Here is a 25,634-nt window from a genome sequence, read left to right as displayed (position 1 = left end):
TTTTTAATCATTTCCTTCTTCTTTTCAGCTATGGAAAAAGTTCAGCACCAACAAACTGTGTTAGGTCTGTGCAGACAGTCCGACCATTTATAGCAAAAACAACAAAGACAACAACTTTTCTATGAAAAGTCACCTGGCAAGGACCCTGCTGGTACAAATAGTTTGGTGTTCCATTAATAAGAATATACAATTATGCACAGTGGATCAAACATAACCCTGCAAAAAACAAACTTGCCTCACAAGTTACTGGGAATTACAGGCCAACCCTGCAGGATCCACAACCAATCAATTTTGAACCATTTCTTCCCTTTCTGAATGGATTTTCCACTCCTCATTTTATATATCCAGGCTTCAGAACATCCCTCAGGTCCTGTGCTAGCTGCCTAATTCCATGGAGGTAAGACCTGAATTTGACATTCAAGATAAGGAAACGTCACGTTCAGTTCACATGGAAAACCTCATTGACTGTTTTACTAAATAAGGTTATAATTTAAAACATGGTCCCTAAAGAAAGCCATTTATACAAATCTTTCCCATGTGCCCATTTGAAATCATCACATTGTCAGGACCACTCTATTCCAAAATAATTCTGTCTGTAGCAATGCATAAGTTAGGAAATTCTGAAAAGCAGGTGTCAGGATGGGATTAAATGAGCAGAATTTCATGAAAGTGCCTGTACAAAAAAGAAATGGGGAAGAAGTTGGAAAGCCATTAGACCAAGTGCAATCTGTTCACACAGGTCTGAGCTCACCTAAAGGAGAAAAGGAAGAAGGATTAGGCAGAAGCACCCTATACTGCTGCACGGAAGCTGGCAGAAATTTTGGGAGAAGTCCTTGAGCTAAAGTCAGCCAACAAAGGAACCCGGTGCCTTTCAGGATGAGATCTGCTTTAGTATCCCCACAGCCCTCAGTCACTGACTATAAGCAGCAAGAGAAAGGTGTGGCCTCATGACAAATATCAATGGACTTTAGGAACAGAAACTAGACCCCAGGACCACCTTGCAGGTGATATGTTCTCAGTGAGAAGCATTCTCACAGAGACGCCACAACTCAACTTTAGAATTCTGCAAATCTAAAAATCATGTATTGGGAGACAGAGTATGTGGATCTGTTCTATAATCAGACACATACTTAGAGGGATGGTTGGTTAACAGATAACCCTAAATTACCACAACCTTTCAGTTATCTTCATCTTAAACCAAGAGAGAAGGTTGCAAGGTTCAATGAGTTAAAAATCTCAAACTACCAGGATAGACTTGAAGACCAGATTAGTATTTTTTTAAGCCTACAAGATAATCTTTGATGACTTTTTTTCTGAGACTTGCTGGCATAATAGCATAAACAGGGTAGTGAGGTTAAAAAGGAGAGGGCTATAACCCTCATCTGCCTTTTACGTAACAGACACTACAGAGGCTATTAGTACTTTCCAAAAGAGATATATTGTTCACAGATTGGAAGATTCCATATTAGTTTTTTGTGATTAATCACCTTAAGAGATGTATGTGTAAAGCCAAATGGAAAACACTGAATTAGTAAAATCACAATATTTGTATATGAGCACAGAAACATTAAAGATGAGGAATTAAAGTGTACTGTATCAGAGTTCTTGTAATTTGCCCAAAATAATTACTGTGGTCTGAATGTTTGTGTCCCCCTTAGAATTCACATGCTGAAATTTTAATTCCCACACTAATGGTACTAGGAAGTAGTGCCACAGCCTTTGGTCATGGTGATGAAGCTCTCTTAAATGGGATTAAGACATCAGTTAGAGTAAATGACACAAATAGAAAAACAAAAAGCAGTAAAGATAGAGAAAATCTGAATAGCACTATCAACCACTTTAAGATTCCATCTTATTAAAAAGTCACTTCTTCCTAAATTGGTTTACAGGTTCCACACCAACCCAATCAGTCTCCCAGAAGGCTATTTTATAGATACTGATAAGAGGATTCTAAAATTTACAAAGAAAAGCAAAGGAATCAAGATAGCCAAAACAATTTTGTGGAACAAAAAAGAAATTCAGAGGACTCACATGGTTTCAAGATTTACTCCAAAGCTTAAGTAATCAGGACACTGTGGCATTGTTGAAAGGATAGGAAGATAAACCAATGGTTTCATTTTTGCATATGGTTATCCAATTGTTCCAATATGATTTCTCCTTAGAATTGCCCTTTTTATCTTTGTCACAAGCCATTTGACTACTTTAATTTCTTTGCCATTGATTGAATGCTCTAGAAAAGACAACCAGGTCAAGTTAGTTGAGTGTGGTTTAGGTCATCATTATCCCTACCCACTTTCTGCCTACTTGTTCTCTCTGTTATTGAGAAAGGAGTCTTGACATCCCTATTCATGTTATGGATTTGCCTGTTTTCCTTTCAGTTCTACCAGTTTTTGTTTCATGTATTTTGTAGCTCTATTGTTTATATATGCCTTAGTATTACCACGTATTCTTGAGAAATTCCAAAGTCTATTTTGTCTGATATTAGTATAGTTGCCCCACCATTCTATTGATCATTTACACCATGCATATTTTCAACCTTTTATTTTTAACCCCACTTGCCTTTATATTTGAGTGAATTTCTTGTAAGCAGTATAAAACGTGAGACTTGATTGATATGTTTAAAGCATTCACATTTATTGTGAGTATTGATATGCTTGGATTAAAATTTGTTGTTTCTGGTTGCAAATTGAGCATCTTATTACTCATTTACTGTTACTATTGACTTATTATTCATACCTGTTTTATTTTTCTTTGAAAATCATTTGTTAGCATTTAATGAGCCTTCCTACATGTGGCTTCACATCGCCAAGGTACAGGCCCACAACATACACCTTAATCTTTCTTCAGCTCCTGGGCTGAAGAATCGGACCTTCATGATGAGTCTATTTGGGGAGTTTTCCTCTCCCCAGGACTTTCTAGTAGTCTGATTGCACTCCATCAATGATACAAGCAGCTCCCAGTCTCGCTTTTGGCAGTATTTACTAAGGTCTGCTCCCTGACCAAAGCCCACAATTTATCAAAGTTTACTGTAGGGCAGAGGCTCTGGCTCCTCTTGAAGTGGTAAGGCCTTATACCAACTTTCCCAAAGGAACTGGGTGATATTTGCTGAAGTCGATCCTGTGGTGATGCCCCAGCTCTACCCTGGTCTCCCAGTGATTCTGGAGCTTGTCCATGCAGCTAAGGTTCATGTGGCCCCAAAGGTTTCAAGTCTTCCTTGGTCTGGAGAGCATGTTAGTAGCCAAGATGGAAAAGCATAACTATTTTTTTTAAATATTAGTGATTGCCCTAGAGCCTATAATCTACATCTTTAATTAATGAGTCTACCCTCAATAATATTCCATGTCTTTGCATGTAATGTGAAGACCTTAACACAATACTTCCCAACTCTTTTGTGCTATTGTTGTCTTATATTTTGCTTCTGTATTTACTCTACACAGCTGATTTTCTTTTAGAGAAAGTAGAAGTGAGAAAAAATATTTTACCTTTATTTATTCCATTTCCTGTATCCTTTACCTTATTGTGTGGATCCAAGTTTCTTTGGTATCCCATTTCTTCTTGCTTTAATATTCTTATAGTGTAAATCTGCTGACAATGTGTTCTCCGTTTTTGCCTGATAGTCTTCATTCTCCTTGATTTCAAAAGATATTTTCTTTTTATGCACTAATCTGGGTTGATACTTGGTTGTTTTTTCTTTAAGCATGTTAATATGTCTTCTGGTTTCCATAATGTCTAACAAGAAGTTTACTATAATTCTGACATCAGTTTGCAATGTTAACATGTCTTTTTTTCTCTGCTTCTCTTCAGAACCTTTTCTTTGTCTTGTCAGAAATTTAAATATGATGAACCTAGATATATAGGTTTTTTTATGGATTAATTGTTGGTTTTATTGTTGTTTTGGTTGGTTGGATTCCTGTTTTATTTAGTTTTCTGTTCTATTTATCTTGCTTAGTGTTCTCAGTTTTTGACAACATGATTCTTTATCAATCATTAATTTTGAAAAAATCTCTGTAATTGCTTTTTTTAAATATTTCTTTGCCCCTTTCTTCCATTTCTCCTCCTGGGATTCCAATAAATACACATGAGACCTGATATTGTCCCACAGCTCTTAGATTCTCTGTCCTGTTCTTTTACTCTATTTTCCTCTTGCACTCCAATCTATGCAGTTTCTATTTATCTTCAAGTCCTCTGATTATTTCTTTGGTTGTGTTGAATCTGATGATAATTTTGTGAAAGGTGCTCATCTAAGCAGGTCAAGTCTAAGCATGACTAACAGTCACAACATGACTATGTCAGCACCTATGGAGTAGTGGAAGTAGTGGAATAGTCACAATATGACTATTCTGTCACTGCCATTCCCTCACAGGAGGGGGACTAAGTGGTTTGATCCTCACTCTCCAAGGTGTGACCCTCTGCATGTGTATCATCCTTCTATACCCATGACATCACCCCATAGGGCTTGCAGGAAGGAGAATTAGTAAACTATGTTTATGTTCCTGCTGTGAGCTGGGCTATGAATGACGAACTGCCTTGATCTAACTCAAAAAGCCTGTTGTCTACTTCCAGCACCCATGGAGTAGTGGAAGCTCTTCCTAACAAGGAGAGATATATACTTTTCTATTATCTGTCTTCTACCAGAACATAAGCTGGAAAAGGGCTTTTATAAAAGTTATGTTTGTGACTTACTCTGTGTAAAGCATCTTACTATATAACACCAAAGAAGTGACAGATTGAATGTCTGCCTCAAAGTGTTGTGATTCTGTGGGGGAAAAAAAAGGAAGAACTCAAATCTCAAACCACAGAGACCCAAGGAATCACTCACTCATTATTGTGAATTCCTTAAGTGTAATATTATCTTTATGTCATCCTCAATATTACCTTTGAATCCAACATAGTTCCTTGTGCATAATGGATACATAGTAGTTCCATCAACAAATGTTTGTTAAATTGATGTATACAGTGTTCCCTGTACTTTGACCTTAGGATGAACCATATAAAATTGTACATATTGGGCCATCTTTAATTCTCAAAAACTAATTTTATGTCTCTCAACCTAATATAAGCCCCTAATAATTATTTATATATTCCTTCTTGAAAGAATTTCAGGCAGAGAGTTACAAATGCTGAATTAAAAGGATAAATGTGAGTACTCAAGACTGGAAATGCAAGACCTGATTTTCATTCTCAATTTACTCCTCAGGAACTTTTTTGGTCAAAATATCTTTGACTCTTAGATTTCACGTGTGTTCTGAAAGTTGTAGGGGAAAAAGTGACAAAAAATACAAACTAGAAAAGTGTAAGAGTCATAAGAAGCAATAAAATGATCCCTTATCTTGACTTCTTACACAACCGATGGGGAATTAGTCATCATGATCTGATGGCGATGAGATAAAAATCGCCATAGCCTCTGGAAGGTAGTCTGCAATATGTATCAAAATATTAAGCATGCATACAACTTCAGGGTGTATCCTATGAAACATTTGCCACAAACACAATACAGAGATAACCTCACAAAGATGTTCACTGAGTGTGACAAATAGAAATCCCAGTGATATTATATACAACCGGAGATATGAAAAATTGTGCTCTATATGTGTAATAAGAATTGTAATACATTGCGCTGTCATATATAAATAAAAAGAAAAAAGAAATTCCAGTGATACATTTTCAAAATACAATATTTAGTCTTAAATGTAAACTTACTTGGGATATAAGAAAAGCAGCTAGAGAGGTCAGCACAGTGGAAAGTTACAAGCAGTTAACACCAGAGTGTGAAAATGCACAAGCCCTTGATAAACAGGACATGAAAGGGAAGGAGTCAGCCTGATGCCTTCACCCCAAGAAGGCTTTCCCACCACAAGAGAAAAAAAGAACAACTAAAGGTACACTTCTTTAAATAACCCAAGAGACTCTGAAACCTAGGTGACATTCAGGAACACTATACACCCCATAGTACTCAGCCAATGAGGAACCGGGGAGGGACCTTGCACAGGAATAAAATGCTGATTGTAACCACTCTGGGTGTGCCTGCTCACCCAGATACCTGATCTGGCAAGACCATCAGTAAAAAGTCTCACTTTTGCTGCACCTAGTGTCTCTTAGTCCATTCTTTGGGTGTGGACAGGTGAGCATGTTTCTCACACTCAAAATACAGAGACAGACTACACGCTTTTCAATGTGGCAACAGATTATATTACAGCCACATAACAGAATACTATGGGAAGCTAAAAATAGCAAAGGCAATACCTATAATCATGAAAGTATACCCAAGATACACACTGAATGATCTAATTCATATGATTTCTTTTTTTAGAGAAAAAATATTTTTAATTTGCTCTAATCAGTTATACATGACAGCAGAATGCTCTCTGATTCATTGTACACAAATGGAGCACAATTTTTCACTTCTCTGGTTGTACACGAAGTAGGATCACACCTGATTTCTTTAATATTTTATAAGTGAGACATTTGTTTGTTTGTAAATGAAATAATACCCATCGGACTGCTAATAGTGGTTAACTCTGAGGAAGGAAGTTAACAGAACGCAAGTGTGTATGTGTGTGTGTGTGTGTGTGTGTGTGTGTGTGAAGTGTGTTTGGGTATAGAAGCAAAAGGATCTGACTTACCCAGGTTCAATGAGGAGAATAGTAGCCACCCTATGCATTCAGGGTCTAAAGCATTTAAAACAAAATCAGGAGCTTTGTGATTTTTGTAAGAGTTGGGGGAGTGGATGCCAGGAGAGCCAAATGCCAAATGTCAAAGAAGTCAACAGCAGTGGGTGCTGGAGTTCCACCACATCCACAATGGTGGCAGTTCCCAGAACAGCTACAAACTGCTGCATCCATGTAGAAAAATCTTCACCTGCCTCCTCTGACCCCAACGACTTCCCCAAAGCGATAACCTCTGGTATGCTTTACCTTCCACATCTCGTAAGTTTTTCTCTTTGACTAATTCTCACCTACGTGGGGAAAGTGTCCCCAAATACAGAGAGTGTGAGAGTGAGAGTGCCAACCTGACCACAAGCAATCTGGGATTGGACCTGTGCATTTTTACCATATAGATATTGACATGGTAGAGGGAGGGAGCATTGTACCTTCTACTAAGTCATCTTATCCAGAGTTCATACAATCTCCCCTGTTGAAAGCCCACCTGGGGGAAAATGCTTCTAACACAATTACTGAAATCGTGGCCACTGTTCCTGTTAATTAACGCCTTTTAAAATTTTTGTTTCGTTAGAACAGAAATGTATTCCAGCAAGTTGGTGGCATCTATTCAAATGAATCACTGAAAGACTGCTGGCATTGTAAATGGCAATGTAAATGCCTATCATAGTGATTTATGAAGCAAGGGAAGGCAGAATACTTCACCATTTTTATTCAAAGTAAGAAATGCACCAGAGGCTTACCTTCAGGATCATTTACCATATATGTCATTTTGCAACATACCTCTTTGGGCAACCTAAATTTCATGACCGTGATGTGAATGCATTTATTGCCTACAGTGGCCACTTTACCCTTTCTTCATATATATGTTAGTTGTAGACAGACACAATACCTTTATTTCATTTATTTACTTTTATATGGTGCTGAGGATAGAACCCGGTACCCCACAGTTGCTAGGTGAGCACTCTACCACTGAGCTACAACCCCAGCCCACTTCTCCCTTTCTTTGTAGCAAAACCCCAGGTTTGCTCGGACACTCATTAAATGATGTTTACCCAAGCCAAAGCTGGGAAAGCTATATCAGGTATTGGTTTAGGGGTGACCAAATAACCTGGAGGGGAAGTGGCTAGGGAGACTCCTGGAAGAGTTTCCTCATTCAAGTTCATAAAAAGAGTACCCCTCATCCCAGCCAGACCTTGTCATATCTGCATATGATGCTGCCTGTTTCCAGCTGCTGTCATCTTGGAGCCATGCTGGAAAGCAACCCTAGGACAGAGGTCAGTCTCAGCAGAGCGCAGAGAAAGGACATAAATGCCTATTATGTACCTAATAGCATCAGGGACTCACTGCTATGCTCCACCCTTTCTCTGGACTTCCAGGGATTTTGACACTCAGTGTTCCTTGCTTTAAGTCACTGATTTTGTGATTACTTGCATCTGAAACCATCTTACCTGATAACAGCTGCTTTTAATACAATTCCTTAATTATGGCCCCAGGTGACCTTTGTAATGAAATGTCCTGTGGAGTGGGTATTATGCTGCATTAAACCCAGGATCAGCCATTATTCCAGCCCTTCACTTCCATATTCCAATATCTCTTCCTTTATGAAATAAGGGTGCTAGCCAATACTTCCATTCTGTTATGATGCTCCTGATTTGAATCCTCAATGAAATCAAATGAAAGCTAGTGATAAAATTAGGTTCAGAAGGAGGTATTAGAGGAGAATCAACTAGGTCTGTAAGAAACTGCATCATCACAGTGCACACGTTTATGCTGCAATAAGGGGTCTAGGCTCTGACTATTATCAAACTGAAAAGGATACTACTGTTTGAAAAGTTGAACATATTTTACTGGGAAAATACTGAATTTTCCCCTTTTTTTTTGTGCTTTCACACTAATAGGCTAGTTTACTAGCTAATATGTGAGAATGTTTTTCATTAAAGAAAAAGACTAAAAAGATGTCTTAAGGTAAAACCTTTTGGCCATAATGCTGTCCGTGATAATTTGCATATAGTAGGTGCTTAATAAATGCATGAATAAATTAGTGAAACCACAAGCTGTCTGATATAGAGCTTTGAGAGCGATAAGACAAGACTATTACTTGTCAAGCATCATCACCCATTATTTGGAGATCCAGTTCAAGGCTGGTGACTCACCTTTGACACTTGGCAACTGCACAATCTTGGGGACTGAACATTTTCAACAAGCTCCCGTTTCCTGATCTATACAATGAAGTTAACAGCAAATGCTCTTGCAGAGGGTTGTTACGATGATTAAATAAGCTAATGTCTGCTCTCAGCCCCCAATACACACACACACACACACACACACACACACACACACACACACACATATACTGGAAATAACAAGAGAGCAGGTTCCTTATAGACTGCAGGAATGTAGCTCTGTTCTCTCCTGGCTCGTTTCCTCTCTGTTCCCAATGGGCCTCTACCCCTGACAAAAGAGATAGTTACTCCTGGTGGAGGAGCTGACAGTGGTAACCAAGCCAGAGCCATGCTCCCTAGGGGTGCCAACACCTATGCCAAGAGGACGTCCCCTTGGTTCTGCTGGCCCAGCCAGGAAGAGCAACATGAGAGGCAGTAACCTGAGAAGTCCCAAGGCAGCACCTGTCTAACGTGACACTAAGGTATCTCTACCTGAGAACTCAACTTGAATCATTTAAAGATATTTAGAGACTTACAAGTTAATAACCTACAAATTATTAACCCGATCCTTCAGTCATCTGGAGATCAAAGAGCATTATTTTCAGCTGATCTTTCCTCTCATTGAAATTTTGAAACGTGTTTTTCCAGGGCGCTCAACCCCAAAAGACTACAGATGGAGCCCTAGAGCTGGGAAACATACAGCGGTTCTCAGAGACACCAGGAAACCTGTTAGAGATGCAGATTCTCAAGGGCTACAGATGAGACACTCTAGGGGATGGGACAGCCATGTGTGCTTTAACAAGCCCTCCAGGGGATACAATGTGCATTCCTGTTTAAGAACCTCTGTGACAGTAGGTGGGTTCTGACTCAAAGAATTAGCTTTTTCTAATATCAAAAAAGACTGAAAAAATAAAACCATGCATATGTCTGCTGAAATCAATCTGTAAGCACCCAAACTCTCTTACAAGGTAACAGGAATAAAACCTTCCTTCTATTCAAACTCCCCTGGGTCAAGTACTTTGGGACTTAGTTTGACAGTGAACCCTCTGCAATGATACCCTAAGCATTTAGGTTAATTGATAATAAGAACTAACATAGATCTTTGTTTATGTGCTAGACTGTATACTTACACCTTCTATTATCTCATTGAATCCTCACAACAACCTAGAATATTAGTACTATTATTATTATCATCTCATAGTTGTATAACCTTAAAATTACACACTGGCTACATATTAAGCTGGTATCTTAGTTCTTTTTTGTTGTTGTTATTGTCATGACAAAATACTTGAGGATGGGTACTTTAAAAAGTAAACAGGTTTATTTAACTCACAATTTGGCAGGCCAAAAACCCAACATCAGGTGTCCCATCTGTTCAGCCTCTGGTTAAGGTCACCATGGCTACATCACAACCTGGTTTAGAAGCAGAAAGGAAAATGGTCAAGTGCATAAGGAACCAAATGTAGGGCCTGGCCTCACTTTAAAACGACCCCGTCTTGCAAGAACTGCATGGGGTTCCTTGAAAACTACACTAATCCCTTCCAAAGATATTCCTCCAGTGCCCTAGCCACCTTCCACTAGGCCCCACCTCTAAAAGGTTCCATTATCTGTCACATGGCCACCCTGGGGACCAAGTTTCCAGCACATGAACATGTGCGGATCATACTCCAACCATAAGCCACAGCAGCTGGTTTCCAAACCTCCGCAGTCTGATTTCGGGGCTCCAGTCTCTTATCACCACACTCGACAGCTCCCCAATTCAGCACTTACGTATTGAACACCTATGGCTTATGGAGCACGAGGTGAGAGAAGAGCAGAAACAGGAGGAGCTGCCCTCCCCAAGTAAGAATCAACAACTGAAAGAGGAAAGGGGGTGGAAGAGCAGCTCTCGGACGAGACAGAAGTAAGTGCCACAGCAGTAGTGTAGGCACTGTACTGCGAAAGCCAGAGAGAAGACGAGGAAGTTCACCGCAGAGGATGGGCAAGATTCCAGAGTGTTCCAGTGATCCAGGAGAAGGAGGACACCAACCAGGAGGAGAAGAGAGGACAAGTGAGAGTTTGGGGTGTAGCAGCCGGCAGGATGGGCATTGGGTGTGCAAAGCAGAAAGTGTGGATGGAAGAGACAAAAGCCTCATTCCAAAAGGCTGGAAGGGCCTTGATTTCCACAGGAAACAGTTTGGAATTCTCTTGGTAGGCCACAGTGGGTCTCTTAAAAATCTTAAGCCTGAAAGCACCATAATTGGTTCCCCTCTCCTAAGAGAGATTCAGGGAGGACTGGACAGAGAGAAGAAAGTAATGCTGAAGAAAACCTACTTTTAAGGGTTCAGCAAAGGAAAAGCCATCAATATTTATTAAAAAAAAAAAAAAAGACTATTTGTCCTTCCAAATGAGTGTAGTCCTCATGAATGAAAGAATGAATGCAAACAATAGTGTCAAGAGTTACAGAAAGGTCAAGAGTTACAGAAAGGTCAAGAAACGTGAAAACTAAAAGCAGATTTTAGATTTAGAGGTGGAAAAAACAGAGTGTGACTTGTCCCAGTTCCCACCCATTTCTTGGAATGGGCTTGCATTGCTGTGTTTTATAAGCACTAATGACTAGTGCTTATAAAATGCCCAAGTATGTTTTGAAAAGCGGAATACACTCCCTTGACACTTCAGACTCAGGAAAGAAATACTGCGGAACACATAGTGTGACAGTCCTTTTATCCCTTTAGGTGCCTTTGTAAAAAAAAGACATTTGTCTCCTCCTAAAATAGTCTCAAGCTACTGTTCTAAAATTTGTTGTTCAAGTTCAGAATATCTGACTTGATTAGAAAATAGAGAGAGGATAGATGAACCGAATATTATGACTTCCTGGATGCTCTTTTGGTTTAAAAAATATGTAACTGTGGCAAGAGATTGGTAACAGAAGAAAAACATCTGCTGGAATCTGGTAGCAGGATGAACACCTGGGCCTCCAGAAGGATTGGAGTCAGGAACAGAAACAGGGTTGAGGAGTTACCTCCATCTCTACGGGGCTTGTAGGTCAATCCTGGCTACTCATCCAAGTCCACTGCATTCTTACCCTCTTAAAACTGCCATCCCTATTTTGGTACTGAATCTCCCAAAGATGGCTCAGAGATCACATTTATTTCCACTTTGAGTACCTAATGGAGAATATTTAAGAGAATGACTGCTATAATAGAATATTACATACAGAGTGTCTCAGAAAAACAAAAACAAAAAACCAGCCAGGCACGGTGGTGCACACCTGCAAACCCGGTGGCTCTGGAGGTTAATGAAGGAGGATTGTGAGTTCAAAGCCAGCCTCAACAAATTATCAAGGCCCTAAGCAACTTCGTTAGACCCTGTCTTTAATAAAATATAAAAAAAAAAAGAAAAAGAGCTGGGGATGTTGCTCAGTGGTCAAGCAACCTGGGTTCAATTCTGGGTACCCTCCCCTTCGCCCTCAAAAAAACCCATAAATTTATTTCTCATAGTTTTAGAGCCTGAAAGTTCCTGATCAAGGTGCCAGCAGATAAGATATCTTCTGAGGTCCATAGGTGGCCATTTCCTGATTCATAGTTGTCATCTTCTTGCTAGGTCCCTATGGTAGAAGGAACAGGGAAGGAATCCTCTGGGATCTCTTTTATAAGAAGAGAATCATATTCATGAGGGTTCATGCTCATGACTTAATAATCTCCAAAGGCCTCATCTAATAACATCACAAATGGGATTAGGTTTCACCATATGTATTTCGGGGGACATAAACATTTATTCTACAGTAGAGAAAAACCTAGTATTTCTGTAGTGCAGTCACAAATTTAAGAGAGAAAAATCTGGATAGCCCAGTTTGTGTCAGAAGATCAAGTAAGTACACCCTAAAAGCGCTGACTCGAGTGCTAATCCTGCAAATCCAGTGGCAATAGGTGGGCCCTGCTCAAGGCCCAGGTTAGGCAGATTGCCCCATAATTGTCCACAACAGGTATGTTCCTGACAGGCTGTGTGCATACCACATCTTACTACAATGAGTTTATTCAAAATGCATTTAAATAACTAACACTTATATAGCAATGCTGAGGTTAAAGATCTATTTCCACACGTTACTCATGTTCATGCACACAACAATCCCCATGAGGCACATGGTATAATCTCTGTTGTGAAGATGAGAAAACCAAAGCTCTCAGAGGATGAATGGATGAATGACAGATGGTGACAAAAGTAATCCTCCTCAGTAGCAGCAAGCATCACAGGAGCACTAAGTACCAGTTGTTCAAAGAAGGACACAGGCTTTGATGTCAGTGGCTATCTCCATACACATGAAAAGATGAGTAGCAAAGCCAGATCAAACATGATGGAACTAAAACAACCAGACAGGAAGTCAGAGCTGCAGGAGATCAAGGAAGGAGAAACTAGGGGCTAAGGCAGGCCATCCCAAGAAGACGGGGCTCCAGTACCCTTTAAACAATATACGAGACATAGATCAACTGCAAGACTCAAGAGAATGTGGAATAAGAAGTTTCATGGAGTCTAACGCAAAAGCAGAACTACCTTCAGATGAAATCTTGAGCCACATCTCTTGATCTGACCCAGCATGTGAACCATCTCTTTATCCAGCGTTTACATGGTGTATACACTACCAACCTGTTGGTTGCTTAGTAACCATCTTGTTTATCAGATCAGCTGTTATTGTACTGCAGTGCTTGTATTCAAATAATCCTTATATAGCAACCTAATGCTGTGTCACAATGCCTGTCATCTCACTTCATCTCACCATGTAGGCATTGAATCATCTCCCATCATTACAAGAAGAGGAAGGCTAAGTATAGGACAATGAGATATTTTGAGGGAGACTACCCTCATATAACTTTTATGACAGCATATTGTTGTATTTTATTACTCATTGTTATTAATCTCTGCCTAATATATATATATATATATATATATATATATATATATACTGAACTTTATCAGCAGTATGCACGTATAAGAAAAAACACATTATATATAAGGGTTTAGGACTCTATGTAATTTTAGGCATCCCCTGGGGGGTCTTAGAATGTATTCTCCATGAATAAGGGTGACTAAAGTTTATAATACACACATATACATTTAACATATCTATCTTGAACATATATGTGTAAGACTTTCTATGTTTATATATTCATACACATACACAAATGGAGAGGACAAAGAGAACATAGAAGTCATCATTTAGTCAGAAAGTCCTTAGTGAATGTGTTTTTCCATATAAGTGAATTTTTTAGCCAATTGCAACTTAAGTACCAAAATATTTTTAGTTAAAGCCATTTTTCATGGAAATATTTCTAAAATGAGATAATCCCTGTAAAGCACGTAGCACAGACCCTGGCACACAGCACTCAATAAATGCTAATAAAATGTATTATGTAAGTCCCTGCATTAGAAATCAGAGGAAATAGAGTATAATTTAACTTCTCTTGATGGCCCAAGGTCATCACAAACATTAATTATTTAATGGAGCTGTGAGCACAGGAATATCTTGGGAATGACTAGGGATTGTGGGGCTTGTCCCTGCATAAAACAGCCTCAAATGTGAGGCATGGCTAATGGTGGGATGGTAGTCAGCTCAGTTCCTCCCTCCCTGGCTGTCATTCTGTCACTTCTTATGGCTGTCAGTGTGCCTGCCCTGGCCATCCTGACTTCACCCCAAACTTCCTACCACTAATTGTCTATGAGCTGAGACTCTGCACCCTGTGGATCTTAGAACTATATTCTGACAAATGCATTCAATTTCTCTAAGCCTTAGTTTCCTATTTGTCCAGAAAAGCTTGAAGTTTCCAGCTTTAAAATCAATGAGTCTATTAAAGAGTTCAGTAACATTCAAAGTGAAAGCAGGGGGGTCTCCAGTGATTTGGGGCTTGGGGTTCCATTTGGCGTATTTCTGGTAGTATTCTAAGGAACTGAACATTGATCAACTCCCTGGTAATTAAAAACTTAAAATATCATTAGATTTTCAAAGCAAAGAAAATAGCAGTAAAAATCAGAGCTCTATTAGAGTCATGCTATAGTGATGGTGTTGCTTTATAATAGATCCAGGGCTGTTTGCAATCAAATAAGACTTATGGGGCTGGGGATATGGCTCAAGCAGTAGTGCGTTCGCCTGGCATGCGCGAGGCACTGGGTTCAATGCTCAGCACCACATACAAATAAGATGTTGTGTCCACCTAAAACCAAAAAAATAAAGAATGTTTATTTTTAAAAAAATAAGACTTGGGTGCATTCTTCTTCTATCAATGGGCCTGGGCCTTCCCCATGAGAAGATAAATTCATGGGGGGATAGGGGGAGCTCAGATGCACAGGATTTGGAGCAAAAGGGTCCAAGCTCTGATTAACTATATGATCTTAAACTGATCACATAACCTCTCTGTATTTCAGTTTCTCTATTTGTACATCTGGGATCACAATACTTGCCTCATAGGATTGTTGTAAGGATTAAATACAAGAATATCTATATAAATTTTCTGGGTCTGCCGTAACAAAGTACCACATACTGGTTTGCTTAAATATGACATTTATTTTCTCACAGTTCTGGAGGCTGGAAGTCCAAGGTCAACATATCAGTAGGTTTGGTTTCTCCCGTGGCCTGTCAGCATGCGGAAGGCCATCTTTATGCTACAATGTGCTGGCACTGTCTTTTCTCTGCATGAGCGAATATCTCCTTGTGTGTCCAAATTCCCCGTTTATTAAAAAAAGACATCAGTCTGATGGAATCAATTCCTGCCCATAATGGACTAATTTTAATTTAATTATCTCTTTATAGGACCTATCTCCTAATATAGTTACTTTCTGAGGGATTGGAGATTACAGCTTCAATATATGAATTTGGGGGAAATACCATTTGGCCCTCAACACAACCCATGAAAATACTTTGAAAATGCCTTATACATGGGAGAAATGGCTGCTGTATACCTAGGGCACAGAGAGACCTTGACAAATGTGACGATAATGGATGTGCAGTGGCTCACAGAGAACAAGCCAGGGTGATTTGCCCACCCAAACTGGAAGCACTGAGATGGTCATTTTACACTGGACAGCTGGCTACCCAGCTGTGTCCTTTTAGCAGTGATTTCTTGTGTATTTGCTGTATGCCAGGCACTGAACGAGGCAATCTGAGGGTTTCAGGGTCTCACCTGGTATGATCTGCTTCTCCAGAACTGAGTCAGGATGTGGAGCAAAGTCCTCCTGTGGCTTATCCTCATCCTAAGCACATGCTATACACCATGCATGGGGTGCTGGGTGCCTTCATAGACATATGCCTCTTAGGGGCACAATATACCACTTAGGGGTGCTCAGGAATGGAAAGAACTAAAGTTACAGAAATAAGAATCGTGTACACACATATCAATGGGAGAGTCTTCTCTTAGAAACTGCTCAAGGTTTAAGGGATGCTGTGGTTTGGATACGTGGTGCTTCTCAAAAGCTCATTCATGATACAATGAAAGAATGTTCAGAGGTGAAATGATTGTGTTATAACCTAATCAGTGGACTTAAATGGATTAACTAGTAACTGTAGGCAGGTAGGGTGTAGTTAGAGGAAGCAGGTCACTAGAGTTGTGATTTGGTGTTTATCTTTGGTCCCTGGTGAGGGTAGCTCTCTTTGCTCCCTGCCCTCATGTCCTGAGCTGCCTTCCACCATGATGTACTGCCTTACCCTGAGCCCAGAGCTGTGGAGTTGATCTAACACAGACTTCACCTCTGAAACCATGAACCAAAATAAAGTTTCCCTCCTCTAAGTTATTCTCATGTTTTGGTTACAACAATGAAAACTAACACAGAGATAATTTGAGGTTTTGTTACATAGACTGTCACAGTTCAATCAATAAGGCCAGCATAAGAGCAATCACAAAGGTTGTAAAGATACAATAAACAAATAAAAATACTTAGAAACTAGAATGGATCACAGAATTGCTATATTGTGTCTTATTCTGTGAGTCCAAGGGATTCGGAATAAAATATTCACAAAGAAGAGTGCAGGTCTACCTCTAAGGAAGACATAGCCATGTTCTTCTCTGTAAACGGTAACCCTCTTGCCTCAGACCTAACCCTCACCTCAGACTGAAATTGCCTTTGTGATTTTTCTATGCAAGAGGAAGATAAGATTAGCCCAAATTTCAACTACTGTTAGGAATACTAAACTCATTGTATCATCTCATACTTAGAACTATATCTTTGGTTTCAAGAAATGTTCACAGCATTAGGTAAAATTGAAGTGTTTGTTAACTTCTTACCGGTTTGGTTTATGAATGTGGTCCTTAGACCACCAGAAAAGCATTTCTGCAGTTTCTATGCTCTCATGAAATATGCTTAAGACAGGGTTGTCTACACATCTAACTAGAAGTTTATGTGCTTATTGGTGGAATTTTTTCACAACAATGCCCACATACCTTAGAGCCTGTGGTGTTTATGTGAGTATGTGGGAGATGCTGATATTCCATCAAGACATAATGTGGTTGTGTCTGCTGCAGGAACCAGACACAAAGTGGAAGAAACAGAAACTTTCATAAGAGCTTTTAACACTGAATTCTGATTCATTGTTAAAGCATGGGAAGACAAGCTAGGTGTGGTGGCACATGCCTATAATCCCAGCAACTCAGGAGACTAAGACAGGAGGATCACAAGTTTGAGGCCATCCTGGGCAACTTAGAAAGAAACTTTCTCAAAATAAAATTTAAAAAGGATTGGATATGTAGCTTAGTGGTAAAGTGCCACTGGGTTCAATCCTCAGTATACCCCCCATACACACACACACACACACACACACACACACAGTTCACTAATGAAAGTGCTGGACTTTAGAAAAATCTTAGTAAGTAATAAGAGTCTGATCAATATCTACGGAACTGAACCAAGATGTAACTATATTTTTAACTGGCTAAATTATCTTATGACAACTGGAATATAATATAATATAATATTATATATATATATATATATTTTTTTTTAAATTCAAAATCACATACCTCAATACTCCTCTCTAAACATCCTGATAGATTTATTATTTATTTGGAAGAGTTAGTCTGATAAAATTCCTTATACAAAAATGGATTAAGTTGAAATATATGTTTCAACGTAATTTCTTAAGAGGGTTACAGTTTACAGAGAAGAACATGGCTATGTCTTCATTAGAGATAGACCTACACTCTTCTTTGTGAATATTTTATTCCGGATCCCTTGGACTCATAGAATAAGACACAATGTAGCACATAAACTTAATTAAAAATAATCCTGTATTTTTTTTTCACTCTTTATGGATAGGTAGATAGTTTGGTGGATTGGTTGGTTGGTTGGTTGGTTGGTTATTTGGTTAACTCTAAGTAAATCTTCAGAAATGAACCCAACACTCCCCACTAAGACCCACCTCCCAACACTTCTGCTTTGGGGACAACCTTCGTTGTGCATTTTATTGGAGACAAACATTCAAACCATAGCATTCACATAAAAACGTAGCTATTAAATATCAAAACAAAAATCTCATAGAAGACATTTACATTAAATCTAGGGTCAAAGCACCCCTCTGAGCCTCAAAATACAAATGAATAGGGACATAGTATCATCCAGAGCCACAAGACACACTCAGGATTGTTGGCGGCCATATAGGGGAAAACAGACGGAGGCCAAGTGAATTCCTCCAGGGTATTCAGGGACTTCCCTGGTGACTTCCAGACTAGAAGTGTTTTTTGAGTAAACAGTTTTTGATTAAAATGTCTGGAACTATTTGCTTTTGTCCTTGCCCTTTAGAATGCAGAGCTGCTGTTGTTGTTATCTTATAGGAATCCTAGGAAAATTAAAGCACCTTCTTCCCCTTATTCTTTCAGCCAGATGGTGCCCTACAATTTTTTAAACTCAAAACTCACCTCTCAAGGAAAGCTTTTTAGATTTGATCCTTCCAGATTAATCGCTTCCTCAGGATGTCTCAGGATGACCTGCCTCCAGTTCTCATATGCCTCAGTCCCACTGAATCAATTTCTTCTAGCCAAGATTTTGTGCTTTTTCCAGTCGAGCCTGCTCAATAAGCTGAGACATTCCCAAAGAGAAGGGTTTTCCCCCTCCAGGATCACCCGCTGTGTCTGTGACACATGAATCCAGGTGATGTGTGACACAGCTGACAGACAGTGCAGATGCAGTCTCTGTGTGATTTCTGGCTGCCCATCAAAGTGCCACATATTGATTTAAAATGATGAGACATGGGCTGGGGATGTGGCTCAAGCGGTAGCACGCTTGCCTGGCATGCGTGCGGCCCGGGTTCGATCCTCAGCACCACATACAAACAAAGATGTTGTGCCCGCCGATAACTAAAAAATAAATAAATAAATAAATATTTAAAAAAATAAATAAATAAAATAAAATAAAATGATGAGACAGTCACTAAAGAAAACCAAAGTCTGGCTAATTAATCCTGAGGAAAGTATTGCACTGTGCACAGTAAATTTTCCAACAGCTTTTCTTTTTTGAAATAGAGCTTTCAGAGCTTTTTAATTTCAAAAACAAAATTATTTCTAGGTGAGCCAACATTCTGAGCACATTTTCAGTAGCCCATTCTGAATGTAATTGGTACCTTGGCTGAAGGAGAGAGGGGAGCAGGATATTATGCAAACCTGCTTGACCAAGCACATTTTACAAGGCTGTCCTCCCACGTGAAGGGAAATATATAATACTGATTTGCAATTTAGGTACTAATTAAAGCGCCTAGCTAATGAGCCATCTTTTCCAAACGGCTACAAAGCCTTCTTTCTATCTCAAATAGGTTTCACCTCCCTTCCCAGGAAAGGAAGAGGAGAGTACCAAAGATATGCCATTAATACTTTTTATGCAAGTCTTTTGAGTATTCACTCTTAAAATTGTCTGGTGTCACTATGTAGCCATGTAATTAGAGTGCTTAAAAATTAATTGGACTTCTAATAATGAGCAGATTTATAGTAGATCAAGGTGACTATTTAAAAGAAAAGGAGTCTGCCTCTCAACTTGGTGATAATAATGATCTTCAGAGGCAGACTGTGCACGGTGCTGTTGCACATCTGACGGCTGCTTTTTTCTTCACTGATGGGAAGTTAATTACTCAACACACCCCAGAGAAATCAGGGTCTTTAATGGCTAATGCAAACTTCACAAAAATAACAAATTGAAATAGTGATTTGCCTGTATAATACACTTCCCTGGAGTCAGCTGGTCAATAAGTATTTATTGAGCAGCCGCCACTATAATTGGGGTGTGCATTAAAAAACAGAATTTATTACCCACTCATCAGAAATCTCACTTTACTGGGGAGGCACTGTTACCAGTTAGATAGACAAATCATAGTTCATGCTTCCCATGACACAAAAGAACACTTTAAGGAAAAAACGCAGGACATTTCTATTTGTTTGTGCTCTTCACTAACAAATAGTCACTCAGCACACAGGTCTTTCTTTGTATGTTCCTCTTGCAGTTCTGAAGAAGCTCAAAATTTAACACTTCAAAAATTACAAGTCACGCCACAGTGATCTCCTTCTAAACTTGGTTTTAATCTTTTGCCAGTGAAACCCTCTGTTCTGATGCTATAGTGAAGCCCAGGAAGCTGGGCTGGGGAGGTATCGATTAGAAAAGCTGCTCTGTGACGTCTGCAGTCACTTTCAAGATCCCTGAGTCCGCCCCTTCCAGTCCCTTTGGCTTATCCATGAAATCAAATACTACCCGGAAATGGAGGCGGGACCCCAGAACGCTCTCTCATACCACCTAGTGTCATTCACGGAATTGGCCTTCTCTGGCTCAGGATCACAGGCTCTGTCACCAGCATCTCCATTATTCCTGTGGTAGAAACCACCCCCTGGAGTTCTTGTCTGGCTTATGTGGGTCTCGGCTCCACCACAGGCTCTGGGCTCCAGGCAGTCCTCTGGTCATTTGCTCTCTCTCCACTATCTTGAGGGAAACAGATTGCTTTCACCATCAACGCCCATCCCTAGCCCCACCTCCCCACAACAATGGATTCATGAGCAGTAGTGGGGAGGAGAGGTCAGGGGTTGCACCCCTGAATATACTCCTCAACACAGTCACCTCTTCAACAATTTTCCAAAGATAATATAGTGGTCTGTATCCCCAGGCTCTGCATCCATGGATTCAACAAACCACAGGTAAAAGATATTCAGGGGAAAAATTTTATTGGTACTGAACGTATACAGAAAATATTTTGTCACAATTTCCTAGAGTATAGCAGCTATTTGCATATATTTACATTATATTAGATATTGTAAGTAATCTAGAATTCATTTACTATTCATTTACTATATACGGATACTGTATATGGGAGGATGTAGATTCTAGGAAAATACTATACCTTTTGTTTTTTTAACTGGGAATTGAAATCTAGGGACACATTACCAGTGAACTACATCCCCAGCTCTTTTTTTTTTTTTTTTTTTTTTTTGAGACAGAGTCTCGCTAAGTTGCTGAATTGGCCTCAAACTTACTCAAACTTACAATCTTCCTGCCCTCATCTCTTGAGTCACAGGGATTACAGGTATGCACAACTGTGCCCAGCCTACACTAGTTTTTATAAGGAATGTCCTTGAATTTGGTAACCTCAGAGGTCCTGGAACTCATTCCCCAAGGATACCAAAGGTCGACCATATGCTGGTTGTTAATTCATCCCCATACCAGCTGTCAAGGCCACAATGAGAAGATGCTAGAGGAAGATGCATAACCCATTAGTCTGGTTCATGTGTGGTCAGACAGGAAGAAGCACAGAGAGACAATTAGTGATCCCCAATCCTCCTCCCATGTCAGTCCCTGATCTTAGATCCAAGACAGGCCTCTCTGCTTTCTGTTTTTTCCTCCAATTCTTCCTGCAGACATCTGCAGGGGTGCCATATGGTAGAGTTAGGTCACACAGACATCTAACTTATATGTTTATTTTATAAACCTGATCATCTCCCTCTGCTTCTATGAGCAATAACTAACTATTACTCCCAGGTATGAGAATACTGCTCAAAGGGCAGCCACAGGCAGGAAGCAAGTGTCCAATTCTCTCTTTTCAAAGGCCAGGGTATATGTGGTCTGATGAATCAAGATTTCTTCTCAAAGCAAAAAACATTTATTGCCACCTGCTAGGAATCAGATCCTTAAGCTCCGTGCTTTCAATATCTGCTCAGTGCTATGGTTGGAATGTGTCCCTCCAAATTCACATGTTGGAGACTTATCCCCAAATTCGTATTTTAATGGCATTTGGAAGTGTGGACTTGGGGAGATAATTAGTATGAGACAAGGTCATGAGGATGGGGCTGAAATTATGGTATTAGTGGTTTTATAAGGAGAAAAACACCTATACTAGCATTTCTGCTATTTCACCATGTACTGCCCTCTGCCATGTTATGATGCAGCAAGAAGGCCCTCACAAGATGCTTGTGCCATGCTCTTGGACTTCCTAGTGTCTAGAACCATAAGACAAATAAACCTCTTTTATTTAGAAATCAGCCAGTCTAAGGTATTTTGTTATAGCAACAGAAAATATTCTAAGATATTTGGAATCTTTTGTTTGTTTTGTAGACAGTTTGGGTATAGAAACTCTCAGGGATGTAAATATAGATTTGATCAAATGTCCACTTCTAATATTCAATTTATTGATTTAGATACAATATGACTTCTAAAACATATGCACCAATATATGTAAAAATCTTAATTTTTACATTCTTTTGTTTCCTTAGTTTTATATTAACTCTTCATGTGAACATTTGACATAAGTATCTTTATTATTCCTCGACCCAAATATGAGCCTCTAACACATTTTTCTAGAGCACATCATTTTCAATTCTGTACTAATGTGAGATTATAGCTAATTTTGAATTACTATATTATACTTCCAATGGAAAGATGAGGCCAAATCAAAAGTATTCATTCTCATAATTAACTGGGATGTTGAGTTTTTCATTCATCTTACATATGATCTTCATAATTTGAATAATTACTCCTTTCTAAATTGATCTTTTAAAAGTTCCTGTAAAATGGTTTTCAATAGTTACAACTTGAGGACACAATGTCATATTAATTATTAAACCTTTGCCAAATGTCTCTCCTCCTTTCTTTTTTTTTTTTTTTTAATGAGTGACTTCTTAGGTAACCTCTATAAGCACCCAAAGCTGACTTTCTTAAGGTTCTTTCAGATTAAATTGTTGTTCAAAATAATGTAATTATGATAACATTCCACAGTATGAATTTTGTAATGACTTAATCATAAGGTGGCTCTTTTTAAAAAGTACACTTCAGGGAAGAAAATCACTTCCCTTCAATTAGGGGAAATATGGCATAGTATCTTGTTTAATCATTGCAATAGCAATCAAACTACATTATAGAAGTTAAATTTTATAACTTAATAGAATAAATCCTAGTGATTGATAGGCACTTAAGAGCTATTTTTGGTTCAAAGAACTAGCATAATATCTAATATTATTGAGCATTTATAATGGACCCAGAACTTTTCTAAGTATTTTACATGTATTAACTCATTTAATCCATAAACTATGATTCAGATAGAGGAAGCTGAGGAACTAGATAATTTGTTCTGATCTGAAGCCAAATAGACATCAGACTTCATATTTCTTATTCATAAAGGCTAGACAACTCGTGAGAAGATACATTTGTTTTTTTCTAATAATGTCTAAAATTTCAATGGTTCTTAGCCCTGATTGCACATTATAATCATCAAGTGATCTCTGGGCTCTAACCAAGACCAACTCAATCAGATCTCTAGAGTGTAGTTTTTTTGTTACTGTTGTTTTATTTTTTAATGCCTGCCCCATGGGATTTTTGATTGGCTGCCAATCTGAAAATCCTCCCTCTAGAATGATAATTCTCAACTTAATGCACAAAGGAGTTACTCAGCAGGTTGCACACCCAAATCAAGTAAGTTCCCCTTAATGGACAATTTGAGGGATTTAAGTTATTCTGCCAATATAAAATTTGTCCTAAATCTCTGGCTTTAGAACCCAGTCATGGTATTTGGAAGAGGTTGAGAGCAATGGCTTTGAAATTGGATGTGCTGGATTGTAGCATTGCTTTTTATCAGCTGCCTGACTTTCACAAAAGTGAAAGAACTCACCTCACCCTGCTTATCTGCAAAACTTGGATATGTTCATTATTCTGGCATAATTGAAGGAAGGATTAAATAAAGTCATATGTAGAACACAGTATAGCTCCAAAATTGAGCATCTACAATAAATAATTCTAAATAAAATCTTTATAAGCCATGATCACCATCATCATTATCAACAACACCATCATCAGTTCCTTTAACTGAAGCAAATGGAAAAGGACAGATCAAGGAATAGGGTAACCATCCGAATGGAGGAGACACCAGGAGGTAATCCCAGGGAGCTGGAGCCATTGGCTATAGGAACAAAATAGGCCACAGCCTCTCTCATGAAATAACCAGGGGGTCTCCATGGTTAAGTTTTCTCTATAACACAAATTGGCTCTTTTGACTTGTGGAGTCATTTTAACCATACCAATAACCGTTTCTTTCTGTTCATTTATTTATTAGTTCTAATCAGTTATACATGACAGTAGAAAGCTCTTTGATTCATTGTACACAAATGGAGCAAAATTTTTCACTTCTCTGGTTGTGCATGAAGTAGAGTCACACCATTTGTGCAATCATACATATACCTAGAATAATGATGTTCTCATTCCATCATCTTTCCTACCTCTTTGCCCCCTCCTCCACTCCCCTTTATCCCATCCAAAGTTCCTCCACTTATCCCATGCCCCTCCATATGGATTAGCATCCACTTATCAGAGAAAACATTTAGCCCCTGTTTTGTTTTGTTTTGTTTGACATTGGCTTATTTCACTTAGCATGATATTCCCTGCAAATGCTTATAATGCTGAGTAATATTCCATTGTGTATATGTACCACAGTTTCTTTATCCATTCATCTATTGAAGGACATCTATGTTGCTTCACAGTTTAGCAATTGTGAATTGTGCTGCTATAAACATTGAAATGGCTGCACTACTATAGTATGCTGTTTTTAAGTCTTCAGGGTATAGAATAAGGAGTGGGATAGCTGGGTCAAATGGTGGTTCCATTAAGAGTTTTCTAAGGAATCTCCTACTGCTTTCCAGATTGGTTGCACCAATTTGCAGTCCCACCAGCAAAATATTAGTGTGCCTTTGCCTTACATCCTGGCCAATACTTATTGTTGCTTGTATTCTTGACAATTGACCTTCTGATTGGAGTAAAATGAAATCTTAGAGTAGTTTTGATTTGCATTTCTCTAATTACTAGAGATGTTGAGCATTTTTTCATATATTTGTTGATCGATTGTATTTCTTCTTCTGAGAAGTGTCTGTACAGCTCCTTAGCCCATTTATTGATTGGGTTGTTTGGGTTTTTTTGGTGTTAAGTTTTTTGAGTTCTTTATATATCCTGGAAATGAGTCCTCTTTCAGATGTGCATGTGGCAAAAATTTGCTCCCAAAATGTAGGCTCTCTCTTCACCTCATTGATTGTTTCATTTGCTGAGAAGAAGCTTTTTAGTTTGAATCCATCCCATTTATTGATTCTTGATTTTATTTCTTGCACTTTAGGAGTCTTGTTAAGGAAATGGGGGCCTAATCCAACATGATGAAGATTTGGGCCTACTTTTTCCTCTATTAGGCACAGGGTCTCTGGTCTAATTCCTAGGTCCTTGATCCACTTTGAATTGAGTTTTGTGCGTGGTGAGAGATAGGGGTTTAGTTTCATTTTGCTGCATATGGATTTCCAGTTTTCCCAGCATTTTTTGGGAAAAGCATTTTTTGAAGAGGCTATCTTTTCTCCAA

Source organism: Marmota marmota, unplaced genomic scaffold, assembly GCF_001458135.2.
Source record: "Marmota marmota marmota unplaced genomic scaffold, marMar, whole genome shotgun sequence".
Taxonomy (NCBI): Eukaryota; Metazoa; Chordata; class Mammalia; order Rodentia; family Sciuridae; genus Marmota; species Marmota marmota.
This window is presented reverse-complemented; position numbering follows the sequence as displayed.